The following is a 13,873-nucleotide window of genomic DNA, read 5'->3' on the forward strand; positions in this document are numbered from 1 at the left end:
GAGAGAGAGAGAGAGGAGAAAACTTTCTTTACCCCTGGTTTGTTTTTTTTGTTTTTTTTTTTAGTTTTCATCCTTCCCTTTCTCTTGAAAAATGAAGGAAATGCTACGACTGTCTCATTAAGAACAGTGGGGGAAAAAAAGTGACAAATGTGCCTCATTAACTTTAGTCCTGCATTTTTCCTCAAAGCAAAAAATAAATAAATAAATAAATAATGTCAAAATAGTCAAGCGTGTATGTGAGTGTACAGTACAAGAGATAATAAGGAGGTAATGAGGCACTTGGAGGAAAATAAATTAATAAGATATAACGCTCAGTTCCTGATTTGTGTGTGTGTGTGTGTGTGTGTGTGTGTGGGGACTGCTTTGTTCTGATAGCATGTGGAAGCGTTATCTCCATATCTACTCCACCATTGATCACTCTGGGAGACCGGAGACTGTGAGTGGCTTTAGCGTAAGCTTGTTCGGAACACTCTGCCATCGATTGTTTGGATCTGGACTTGTGTGGGGTCACTGCAGTTCTGTTCAGTCGATGAGCAAATCAATTCACTTCCCTGCAGACAACACGGTCAAGCGAGCACTTTTCGGCGTCCGAGTCGGAGCCGCCGCCGCCGCGAACCGATCGTTAAGCCGCGGCGGCGAAGACGGTACGATAATCGAGCTTCCTCGTTAATCTGTTTCTGTAGGCGGGAACAAATGGCATTTTTAATAAACGATGCACTATTTGATCAAATGTCTGCAATCATCCAACGATGTGACTGATATCCAACTTTTGCTTCTTTAGACTACTGTTGCACTAGTCTAATCTAGCGAGCGAGCAACGGAAGTCCGTCTTACCCCAAATCTTCCCAAAGATAATTAAACGCCATACAGTTCCAGCTTACTCGAAATATATTTTACGTTATTAAACTGTAGCTTTTCTGATACAGTTCCACGTTTCAACTTTGTGAGGCGGAGCCTAAGGAGTCGTAATGATTCCGATCGTCCAAGATGGCAGCCGTGTAAAATTAACGTCTTGAGCGTGCGTGCATTGTGGAAAAGGCACACGATTTCCCATGTGACCTTTCTCATTCATGTATCTGATCTAGGACCAGGTTTGAAAGTCTGCTGAAGTCTTATTTGAAAAGATTTATTGATATTGACTGGATATGTGGTCTCAATCCTTTCTCCCCCCCCCCCCCCCCCCCCCCCCTTTCTCTTTCTCTCTCTGTCATGTTGCAGGGAAATTCGGAGGAGTTTTATCTTTTCGTCCCTCTGGCCGGAGCAGCTCGTCCGCGTCATCCTCCTTCAAGCGGTAAGATTGAACGCCACATGTTATCGAGGCAGTAAATGTCAGCAAAGCACAGTCTCTTAATCTAACTAAATTGTGCCCAAATGTCAAATGACAGAACTCGAACCACTTGCTCCAAATGTTATTTAATGTTGACCTTAAACCAAGAAGTGCCGGCCTGAACACACGGCTTCGTCAGATCAGCCCAGGCAGTCTGCTTGCACGTTTATATTAAAACAGCTTTATTCGTGCTTGAACTCGCGTTCGATTGATTAACTTCTCTTAAGAGCTAATGGGGTTTGTCCACGAGAGTCATGCGGCGCTCACGCAGCCTTGCATATAGACCCGTCCGTTTGGAATAACACGGGCTCGGAAAACATCAACGGAGAGTTTTGTTTCTCGATCGAAGAACTCCAGGACTGAATTCAAGTCAAATTTATGCAAATCATATTCTAATGTATTCGTGTGTTGTTATGAGGTGGCGAATGATTTCTTCTTCCTCGTTATAACCGACTCGATTTACATTGTGCTTTGAAGTTTCAGCTCAGCAGGAGCCCGAATCGTTTGTAATGCAGTTTTAGGTCTAACTACAGATTAGTGAGGGTTATGATCATGTCACGAATATTTTAAGACTGCAAGTGCCGTTCTAAAATATTCGTGACATCATATGGCGCCATATGGCACACTGATGCATCTTTATTCTAGCGGTGTTTATTATTTATGTATTGGATTGTTTTTTTTTTTGTTGTTTTTTTCTAAAATGGCCACAAAATTCATGTTGAACAGATGCTACACTTGGTACAGACAGACAGGCATAGTATTAGCCAGGAAAGCTATTCACACTGTTCAATAAGAAGCTTAGTATTTTGCTTGTTTTTGTTGGAGTGAATGATGTTTCAGTGCTCTATGCTATATGAATGATATCAGGATGCGTTTGGATACACTCACTGGCCACTTTATTAGGAATGCCTGCTCATTCATGCGGTTGTACAATCAGTCAACTGTGCAGCAGCAGCACAACGCATAAACCCATGCAGATCCACGTCAAAAGCTTCAGTTAACGTCGTACAATGTTAACGTCAAACATTAGAATGGGAAGGAAATGAAAACATCCAGTGAGCGGCAGATTCACCTTGAGGAGAACGAGCAGGTTCAAATAACTAGAGGTTGACCGATAGCGATAACTAAGTCGGGCGGTACCTACATGAGAACGTAACACTCAAAGTAAAATATCGCTGAACTTTATTGCAGAACTAAAACAGTACTGACTGCACCATGAAAATGTATTGCGGGCTTTTAAAAATGAAATAAATATCTAGACATGAACTTATATTAAGTATTATTAAATATGAATGTGAATAAGATATGCATCCAAACTGAACCAAGTATTATGATAGTATTTATTCGGCCTCTAGAGGCCGCTCTCGATCACTGTGTAACGACGGCGGTTCCTTCTCAGCTGCTCCCACGACGGACACGACTGGAAAAAGAAACTCTCGGTGTAGATTAGTTATTATTAGATAACCAGTTCCAGGTTATTGGTGCTGATCATTCGGTCGACCTCTACAAATAACCACTCTGTACATCCGTACTGAGCAGAAAAGCATCTCCCAATGCACAAAACGGGCCGAAGACCAGATCGGGTTCTGCTCCCGTCAGCCAAGTGTAGAGTCGTCTGAGGCAACAGTAGAGTGGGCACAGACTTACAGACACTGCAGAGTCGACGATTGAATAAAAACCCGTTGATGGTTTTTTTTTTTTTTCCCCCACACCCCTTTTTCCCAATCATTAACTGTCCAGAAGCCATGCCCACTGTACGTTAATGATTTCACGCCTGGCGCTGCTTCTATATGCTTCTCAGGTGTTCCTAATAAAATGACCGTCCTGCGTCAACTCAGTAGTCGTTAATCTAAGAATCTCCTCGAGCCGTGGTCCAGCCTCGGCGTTTGATATTTAGTAAAAAGTTACAGCTGGCCACGACCCCTCTGTCAGAACAGTGCAGCGCGTCTGGCTGAAACACGCTCCGTGGGCAAGCACGTCTCACATTTGATGGATAAATTATATCATTTCCATAAAGAAAAAAATGCAATCAGAGAGCTTTTAAATGTAGACCCGAATGACCTGAATATAGGCGTTTGAAAGTGCTCCGAAACTTGACATTTATTCAGAACTGCTGTTATACTTTGTTTTATAACTTGGCTCTTAAATAACACCATCACCACGGTACCGACATTACGGAGTTTTAAATGGCGGATTAATCAGCTTTTATTGCGTGAATGTCTTATTAGAACACTAGCATTGTTGTGTGTGCGTGTGTGTGTGTTTAGTTCGACTCGATTCAATTTCGTTTGTATGGTGGATTTAACAAAAGCAATTGCCATAAAGCAGCTTTATAGAAATTGGAATGCTTTTAGATGCCTAATAAATGGCGAGGATAAAACTCCCTGAGAGGACATGAGGAAGAAAGGAGACCGAAAAGGGGACCTCTCACTTAGAGCGTACATATTTACTAACGCTACGTATTCTAGCTCAGAATATTGTGTTACATGTGTGCTAACAGTATATATGAGGTCATGGTGGACCACGGTGCTGTAAGTTTGCTCAGAGCTTTGAAGGTAAACAGATCGGTCTAGCAGGCAGAGTGAAACGCAAACAGGAAGTGGTACAGTGGGACGAACGACTCGTCCTACAACTTTATCAAGCACCTCAGATTGAGGATATCGATCTACAATGAGATCATTTCACATTTAATATAACCGCAAGGATGCGAAATAGAGAAGAGCCGACGGAAAGTAGAGCACGGGTCCGAAGTCCGAGCGCACAGTCGATGACGCTAACCCGATGATATTGCTTAAACGACATGACATACTCACAATCTCGTCTTTTTATTTCATTCCGTTATTTCCCAATTCATATCCGATATATTGAAGATGGATTTTGTGTTCTAATGCTTTGAAATGTTACTGGGAGTCACATGAAGACACGCCACGTCGAGGTTAATATGCGCTGTTTGATTGCTATCCTGACCCGTCGTTCAAAATATCCTCAGACCTACCGGACAGTACCAATCTTCTGGCTTTTTCTAGATTAGTAAATACACCATTAAACTAAAGCGCGTCGCATCTGACGGGTAAATGACCTCACCCAGTCACATCCTATATGAGATTATTCAGATATATACACAATATACACAGAGCGGTCCGAGAACTGGATCCAACCCGGAACCTTGACGGTGGAAAATGTCTAATAGTGTAGCTTTAAATATATTGAAGAGGAGCAGACTTCAAAGACTGAACATTGAGGTTTATTGTATTTGTTTACAAGGTGGAACAGGCTAACGGTTGTTGTTTTTTTTTGTTTTGTTTTGTTTTTTGCATACAGTCTGTAAAATGAACCGAAGATATTACATGTAGTTTATCAGAAGGTAAATGAACGTGTCATGGCTCACACTATGTTCCTAAATTCTGTCATAATTGGCCAGATCAAGTATTCTCATGCCTACTTGTGTGGTATATTGTGGCACGTTAACGTTACCATCTCTAAAAAAAAAAACAACAACAAAAAAAACAACCTAAACTTCAATCTGTTTGGTCGGAGTTTTCAGTTCGAGACGCAGTCCACGACAACAATCACGACAACAGCCGAGAGCTTTAAGAGAGCCTGTCAGTGTGATCCGACGATGCTTCTCAGACTATATCAAAATATCCGTCACTAGTGTAACTCCAGATTATTGTATTGTATTGATATACTGATGAGTAGTGATGAAATGCATACATATGATCCCTGAAAACCGAGCTGTTTCAGTTATTAAAGCAGCACTGATTCCAGCATGCCGACACTTTCCACCAACTTCAGCTCCTTAATCACTTTCGGTGAAAACAAAAGCAATCTCTACGTTCCGTGTTGGATTATCCTGAACTGGGTTGAGGTGGAAACTGCAAGTTGGATTGGATTGGTGTCGAATTTGGCAGTCACCGATTACGTTTCCTGTGCCCAGTTCTACATGTTCTACATTTTATGGCAGCACTGATAATGACACTTCCATATTCATGTTTTTTCTTTTTTTTTTTTTTTTTTAAACAGTGCACGTTCACATTTTATGCTACATGCTGTTAACATTGTTGTTTAGTAACGTGCATCATTAAGATACATGAAATAGAATTATTGTAGTTTACTACTACTACTACTATTACTATTACTACTACTACTACTACTACTACTACTAATAATAATAATAATCCATTCATCCATTTTCTGTACCACTTATCCTTACTGGGTCGTGGGGAACCTGGAGCTTATCCCAGGGAGCATCGGGCACAAGGCGGGGTGCCAATACATCACAGGGCGCAATCTCACACACATTCACACATCCATTCATACACTACGGACACTTTTGAACATGCCAATCAGCCTACCATGCATGTCTTTGGACTGGGGGAGGAAACACGGGGAAAACATGCAAACTCCGCACACACAGGGCAGCTACGCGAATCGAACCCCCGACCCTGGAGGCGTGACACGATTGTGCTAATTATTAAGCCATCGTACCCAACAATATTATTATTATTATTATTATTATTATTATTATTATTAATGTCTTTATTTCTTTAATCTTTTTTCCATCCATTTTCATTGACACCTCATTAACACATAAAGGACTAAATGAACTAATTAAGTCAACATGTATTCATTAAGAGTTGACAATTAACTTCATCTCTCTCTCTCTCTCTCTCTCTCTCTCTCTCTCTTTCTCTCAGGTGGTCTCTGTACTATTCACACCCTCTTGGGGGCAGATGTAGTGTGAAAAGGGTGCATGTCTAAAGGTCTAACATCGTCATGACACAAGCATGACCCCATCCGAAGAGTCTCCGCTCTGGGTGAGTGAACATTCACTGTAATTCACCCCCTGGACATTATCTCCCTTGGATAAAGATCTTTCCTCTACAGTTTGCTCCGAATGCCTGCCGTTCCACTCATTAAGCTTTATCTATTCGTTATCTAGTTTGCCTGGAATTACGTCCAGGGTCGAACACTTTTTGTAGTAGAAAGTCAAGGTGAGTGGCAGCGTAGTCTCGCTTCATCCTCTGAGGTTCCGCTGAGATATCCGTGTGCATGCAGAGAACACGGACTGATTCATAAAACCGAGACCTGGATTTGAAATAGAATCGGTTATTATTATTATTATTATTATTATTGTTATTGTTGCTGTTTATGTGTTTGTTTATTTGTGGTATCAGGATTTCTCACATGGGAATGTGCAGTAACACTTTCCTAATAGAATCATTACAGTAGTGCCCATAACTGCCAAATGGTAAGCACAAAAAAAAAAAAAAACCCCAAGCATTAAAATCCCATCTGAGCACTTGATACCAGCTCTTCTGTGCAGTATGGGGATTAGTGTTGTGCAGGTAGCAGGCACATATTAAAACAGCATTTTAGGAGAAAACAGCAGCAATAATCAAGCTGTTTGTATTGTTTTTTTTGTTTTTTTTTGTTATAGCATTGCCGGTTCTTCTCTCCAGCTCTTCCATTTCAAGCTCCATTTGCTTCTGAATGAGCTCATTGATTTCTCAGCAGGAATATATATATATATATATATATATATATATATATATATATATATATATATATATATATATATATATATATATATATTGACGCCTCTGCGCCACCTTGAACCGTTCTCCAATACGGCTGAATAGGGCTCATTACGTCTGATCATAATTAAACTAATTATCTATTCTAATGGAGAGAGAGAGAGAGAGAGAGAGAGAGAGAGAGAGAGAGAGAGAGGATGGATATTGCGGATGCTACAATTTTCGGTGTATTATATGTAAAAATAAATAAATAAATAAATAATAAATGCTGATGTTTCTAACTGGACGTCAGTTCAAAGATTCCTGCATCCAGCGTGCAGGGAGTGTTTACTGGATCAGGATTGTAACGCCGTGCTCATGTTTCCAGTCCGGAGCTGTTTGATCACACCGGCGCTGATCTGTAGCTCATTCTCATCAACACTCTGACCTTCTGCCACGGCGGGACTCCATCCATCACCCTCAGCCGAGCCGCCGGAGCACTTCATCCGTTCTGATTAGGACGTTCTACAGCTTCACGCAAATGCTGAGTTAAATCAGATCAAGCGAAGAGTCCATCAACAGACGTTTGATCAGTGTAAATTGTTTTGTTTTTTGTTTTTGTTTATTTAGTACTGGCCTTCAGATGATAAATAAGATATTCACATGTCTCCCAGAAGACAACGTACTAATAATTTACACCAATCATCTTGTTCAAAAGTTTACACCCCCCTGGCTTGTAACGTATCGTGTTGCCTTCTTGAGCATCGGTGAACTATACCCCTACTCTCTTTGACGTTAAATGTCCTGGGATTTTTAATGACCACAGAGCCAGGACCTCGGTTTAACGTCTCATCAGAAAGACCGTGCTGTTTTTTTTTTTTGTTTGTTTGTTTTTAAACACATTATAGTGTCCCTGTCACTATACTGGGGCATTAGGCCCCACACACCACAGGGTGAGTACCCCCTGCTGGCCTCACTCATACCACTTTCAGCAGTAACCTTAGTTTTCTCCAGGGGGTCTCCCATCCAGGTACTGGCCAGGCTCAACCCTGCTTAGCTTCTTTGGGAAACCAGGCAAGAACTTCAGGGAGATTTGAGGGAGAAATTACCGTTTATTATTATTATTATTATTATTATTATTAATAATAATAATAATAATAATAATAATAAATTATTTGTAATAATATAAATTATTATTACATTGACTAAATAATGATAATAATAATTTATATTATTTTAATAATGTAAATTATTATTAAATTGGTTAAAAAATAATAATAATAATAACAATAATTTATATTGTTGTTTATTATTATTATTATTATTATTGTTGTTAATGATAAGAATAATAAGAAGGACAGTATTAATAATATAAATAATAATTATTATGGCATCTTCTTTTTTTTATTAGTATGTATGTGTATGTATGCTTACGGTATAATGCATGCATAGTTAATTTATTTCTACACCCTGATATAAAAATTCTGAATTTTTCACAGAAGATTTCACAGGGGGGGAAAAAAGTGTTGCTTTTACACACACCCGAGAGACGACGGTGATGTGAACACGCACAGCGTCGGAAGCGGCCATTTTTAGCTCACAGAACAGCTTTAGACCGCTCCAGCACCCGAGTCTGAGAAAACACACGCACACACACTCGCAGTTCACTCACACAAGAGCTGCTACTTTATCAGCTTCCTATTTAAAATGTCCTAAAGGATGATGTCATTCCCTGAGAAAGTCATGCTACACTTTATGAGCAGTATTAAAGAGAACAGCACAGAAGAGTTAGACAGAGATTAAGAGCTTTTAACATTGTGAACCTGTACATTACGTCCTCTGTTCTGATCTGTCTGTCTCTCTGTCTGTCTGTCTGTCTGTCTATCTATCTAGCTATCTATCTACAGTGCCCTCCACTAATAAAAAAATTGTCTTTATTGTTTTACCTTTTGATCTTTTGTTAAAAAAAAAAAAAACACGAAAATACTCTGCTCTCATGGATATCAAACAATTGCAAACACAACACAGGTTTATATATATATATAAAAAATCTTCGTTAAATATAGGTGTGCAACAATTATTGGCACCCCTATGAATTCATATGAGAAAAATATATTTGAAGTATATTTCCACTGACCTGGGTGACTAGGAACAGGAAATTGTTCAGCCGTGACTTCCTGTTTCACAGGGGTATAAATATGAGGGAAAACACAGGCCGAATTCCCTTAATCATTCATAACGATGGGTAAGAGCAAGGACTATAGCTGTGATGTGCGTCAAAAGGTTGTTGAGCTTCACACAATGGGGCGTGTCTATAAGAAAATAGCACAAGCATTGAAAATGCCCGTTTCCACCATCAGGGCAATAATTAAGAAGTTCCAGTCAACTGGAAATGTTATGAATCGACCTGGAATTGGACGTGTGTCTATATCGTCTCAACGCACTGTGAAAGGACGGTTCGAATGAGCAAAACATCTCCAAGGATCACAGCTGGAGAACTGCAGAAGTTAGTTGCGTCTTGGGGTCAGAACGTCTCCAGAACTACAATCTGAAGTCACCTACATCACCACGAGTTGTTTAGAAGGGTTTCAAGAAAAAAGCCTCTACTCTCATCCAAAAACAATCTCGAGCGTCTTCAGTGTGCCAGACACTACTGGAACTTCAAATGGGATCGGGTTCTATGGTCAGATGAAACCAGAATAGAGCTTTTTGGTAATAAACACCAGAGGTGGTTTTGGTACACAGAGAGGTAGCCATATGGAAAAGTACCTCATGTCCAGGGTTAAATATGGTGGTGGCTCTTTAATGTTTTGGGGCTGTTTTGTTAGGATACACGGCATCGTGAACTCATCAAATATCAACAGATATTAAATGAAACCCTGACTGCCTCTGCCAGAAAGATTAAAATGGGCCATGGTTGGATCTTCCAGCAGGACAATGATCCAAAACATCATCAAAATCAACACAAAAATGCTTTACTGACCACAAAATCAAGGTCCTGCCATGGCCATCCCAGTCCCCTGACCTGAACCCCATAGAAAACCTGTGGGCTGAACTGAAGAGGAGAGTCCACCAGCGTGGACCTTGAAATGTGAAGGATCTGGAGAGATTCTGTACGGAGGAACGCTCTCAGATCCCTCACCATGTATTCTCCAACCTCATCAGGCGTTATAGGAGAAGACTCAGAGCTGTTATCATGGCAAAGTGCGTTAGCACACAGTATTGACTAAAAGGGTGCCAATAATTTCACAATTATATTTATCAAAGATATTTTTTTTATAATCCTGTGTTGTGTTTGATATCCATGAGCGCAGAGTATTTTTGTGAACAAAAAGATCAAAAGGTTAAACAATAAAGACAATTTTTCACAGCCTTCTTTGCTCATATTTACCAAGGGTGCCAATATTACTGGAGGGCGCTGTATCTATCAATCTGTCTGTCTTTGTCACTCTCTCTCTCTCTCCCTTTCTCTTTCTCTCAATCATGTATTTATTTTTATACTTTCGCACTTTTGTCCATTCTCTCGCTCGCATTTCCTGTTTATTTGTCCGTCTTTCTCTCTCTTAAGTATTAAATTTCATTCTTTTTTTCTTTGCCTCTCGTTCCGTCTCTCTCTTAATTATGTTCTTTCTTTCTTTCCTCCATCTGTCTCTACGTTCAGTAACAGTACTATGCTTTCACTTCTGTAAGTCGCTCTGAATAAGGACAGCTGCCAAATGCCACAAATGAGCGTTTAAGTGTTATTAAAGTCGCGCTTATAAATGATTTTTATGTAATAACACTCGCGGCAGCTGCGGCTAGAAGGCCTCAGATGCGTGTTATGGTGTATGTTCGAGATAAGTGGAGGAGGCAGGAAGATGCTGGTTCTAGAGTTTAAATGAGGAAATGGTGAGTGGAAGACTCGGGGAAAGAGGACGTGACGAGAAGAAATGTTTTACGCGGTTTAAGTGCGGTTGAGAAGCAGACTGGGTTTACATTTTGAATTTGGAATTAATCAGGAAATACGGCTTAAGTTAAAGCACACACGTTGCAGGTAGAGTTCCACAGAGGCCGTACTTACTCTATTTCACCGCGTGCAACAGTTCAAACCAAGTAGAAGCAAGAAGAAAAGTTTGCCTTGCTGTTATGCTGTTAAAAGATCTCAGCAAATTGAAACGCACCTACAGCTTCTGAAACACTTTACACACAGCTGATGATGGACCATCTGTAACACCGTGTGTCATAATCAACCTCACGCACAGCCCTCTCACACGGTTTCTGAGAATTAAATCCAAATCACTCTGTTGATTAGCTGATTTTAGCTGATTAGCTGTGTTTTTGGAGGCAGAAAAGAAGAAATACAGGGATAGAGAGACGTGAAAACGAATGTGTTTGTGTAAATGTAATGAGTTACAGATCTAGGGAAGGCCACAGTGCTGTAAGGTTTAGCATTTTGCTGTATTAAACACAGCAGATTCAGGACTTGTGCGTTAGCAAAGCCTTCACAGTGAAGTACAGGTGTGTGTGTGTGTGTGTTTACAGTTCTGTCCACTAGATGGCAGTATAAACCTTCGAAACAAAATCACAGTAGGCCTTTGAATATTTAGCATCAGGTCCATGAGGTTGTCCTGTTTACATTTATCTCAAGCATAATTTAAATTAGAAGCATCTCTCTCTCTCTCTCTCTCTCTCTCTCTCTCTCTCTCTCTCTTCAACTTGTTTCATTAATGAATGAATTGCTGTTTGTCTCGAGTCGAGGCTCCTGTTTAGCTGCAGTGAAATCCTCCTGAAATGAATGCCCCTGCTTTTAACTCGTTTTGATTTAGCTGAGTTTATGCAGTTGTTTATTTCAAATACTTCTTTATAAATGACTAGGACTCACTAAATAAGTAGGGTGATTGTGGTGAAATCTGTTGCTTTTAATTCTGATTTGGGCAGCGTGTTTATTTCTTCAGTTTCAGAAAATCTATTTGTCCTCTTAGCTAAACTGAGAGGAATGACGTCACCTCTGGGAATTAAAAGCACATAATTGAATGCATGTTTAAAAAAATATATATACATGTTATGCTACTTTTAGACAGCAGATGGCAGTGATGTCACCATCTCGGTCTCTCTCACACACACACACCCACTCTCATCTTGATGTAAAACTCGCACTTGGTATTACAGATAATATTTGTTTAGTGTATTTGTCTTTTCAATGCTTCGGCAATTATGTAACTGCTGGAACAGACATGTCAGGAATCCTCACTGAATTGAGAAAGAGAGAGAGGCATTTCATCAAAAATTGTAACTCCCATGTCTGACATCTCTCTCTCTCTCTCTCTCTCTCTCTCTCTCTCTCTCTCTCTCTCTCTCTCTCTCATATTTTCTTTGTCTCCACTTTGCGTGTGTCTCAGTTTTGTCTTTTTCTCTGCTAACCTTAAAAAAAAATATATATTTCATAGAAGCAATGGACTGCATACGAATGGCATAGACAAGGATAAAGTATATTTGAGCTACATCTCTTCTAACAAGGTTCTACCAGAGAACCGCTGTTAGTTCCTGAAACAAGGCTGTTGTCCATCCTAAGATTGTACCTTAGGATAATAGGATGGGCTAGTCCCATCCTTCTGTTCTATTCCCAAATCCTGTGAAGTGTTGTTGAAGAGCCAGGGGGGAAATAGCGTCCTCAGCGCTTATCCTTCTCGACCCTCCCGCTGCCTTCTGATCCTGTAAAATCACCAGATTCTTATCTCACTTTTGCTGACTTAAGCATCAGGAGCTCCTCTCTGACCTGCTAGTCACCGGATCAATGCCACCACAGCGCCCGGAGAGATTCGGTTTAATCACCTCACCTCCTTAAACAGGAGTTCCCCAGAGGTCAGATCATGGTCCGCTCTTATTCTCATTATCCAGCGCATCACTGGGCTTAATGATCACATGACCTCTAAAAGCAGTGCTAACCTTCTTGTCCAAGCGTTAGTTCCTTCAGGCGTCAGTATCTAGACCGAGAACCTAAAAGTGAATCCTGACAAAACAGAACCGATCGCCCCGTATTATTATTATTATTATTATTATTATTATTAGTAGTACCAGCTGAATTAAGCACATTTGTCATTTCCAAATGACGTGTTAGGAGTAAACGAGCATACTTCATACTTGCTAGGAGCTAAAAATATAGTTGTGTAATTATGTCAATTGGATCTTCTCCTCTGAGCATGCTCAGTGTGTGTTTACACGGCGTCCAGGCAAGCAAATCAGAGTACTATTCATGGACTAGAATAGGAATGATGAAGAGATGTAGGGTGTGTGATGAGGAGAGGTGCTGTCAGAAATACACACACACACACACACACACACACACACACACACACACACACACACATACATACATACATGTGTGTCTTAGTATCCTTGTGAGTACCTTCCATTCAAATAGCTATTACTCTAGCCAATGAACGCTATGACTACTGAAGCCATACCTGACCCTAACCCTAACCTTAAGCTCAGCAACCAGAAGGAAATATACTGTAGGCTGGGGCAAAATGTGCAGCACGCGCTACGGGTCAGCTCCGTCGCAACGTTTCAGACTAAACATTAGACACGGTTATTTCTGCAGAAGGGTTTAGAAAAACAAAAGAAAATCTTTTAGGAAGACCGCGAGTCCAAGCATATGTCCAAATGAACGCTGGAACGTTTGTAGAAATGGTAAAGACCTTAAGGTCTTAAGGTCTTAAGGATTCGAATCCTATTGTTAACGAGTGGTCTGAATTAAGGAGAACAAGTCCATGTGTGTAAACGTAAGACTATAAATGAGTTTGAAATGTTATGCATGGAAGAAGGTCCAAAATTCTCCACCAACCGCTCCAGTTTTTTTTTTCTATTGGACTTTACAAGCTCAGAGCTGATACTCTCTCCAGGGAAGGCTTCACCAAATATTAATTGTATTAATACGACTGACTTGCAAAATAGTCAATTCCCAGCCATCCCACCCAATTCCACAGTCAAATTAAACCCTCACTTTCCTCATTCAGGCATGAAAACACTCCGGGTATGCTAATGCATGTTT

At 40.4% G+C, this 13,873-nt stretch overlaps 1 protein-coding gene across 1 annotated transcript in view; it reads left to right on the plus strand.

Annotated features, from left to right (window-relative positions):
- The window catches only part of LOC108260822 (protein tyrosine phosphatase receptor type D), a 416,825-nt gene that overhangs the window by 147,518 nt on the left and 255,434 nt on the right, over positions 1–13,873 (plus strand). The window contains exons 5-6 of the mRNA XM_053677696.1: positions 1,219–1,291; positions 6,025–6,144. The gene's annotated coding sequence lies outside the window, so the exon portion shown is untranslated. The remainder of the gene's footprint in view (positions 1–1,218; positions 1,292–6,024; positions 6,145–13,873) is intronic.

This window comes from Ictalurus punctatus, chromosome 29 (genome assembly GCF_001660625.3).
Source record: "Ictalurus punctatus breed USDA103 chromosome 29, Coco_2.0, whole genome shotgun sequence".
Taxonomy (NCBI): Eukaryota; Metazoa; Chordata; class Actinopteri; order Siluriformes; family Ictaluridae; genus Ictalurus; species Ictalurus punctatus.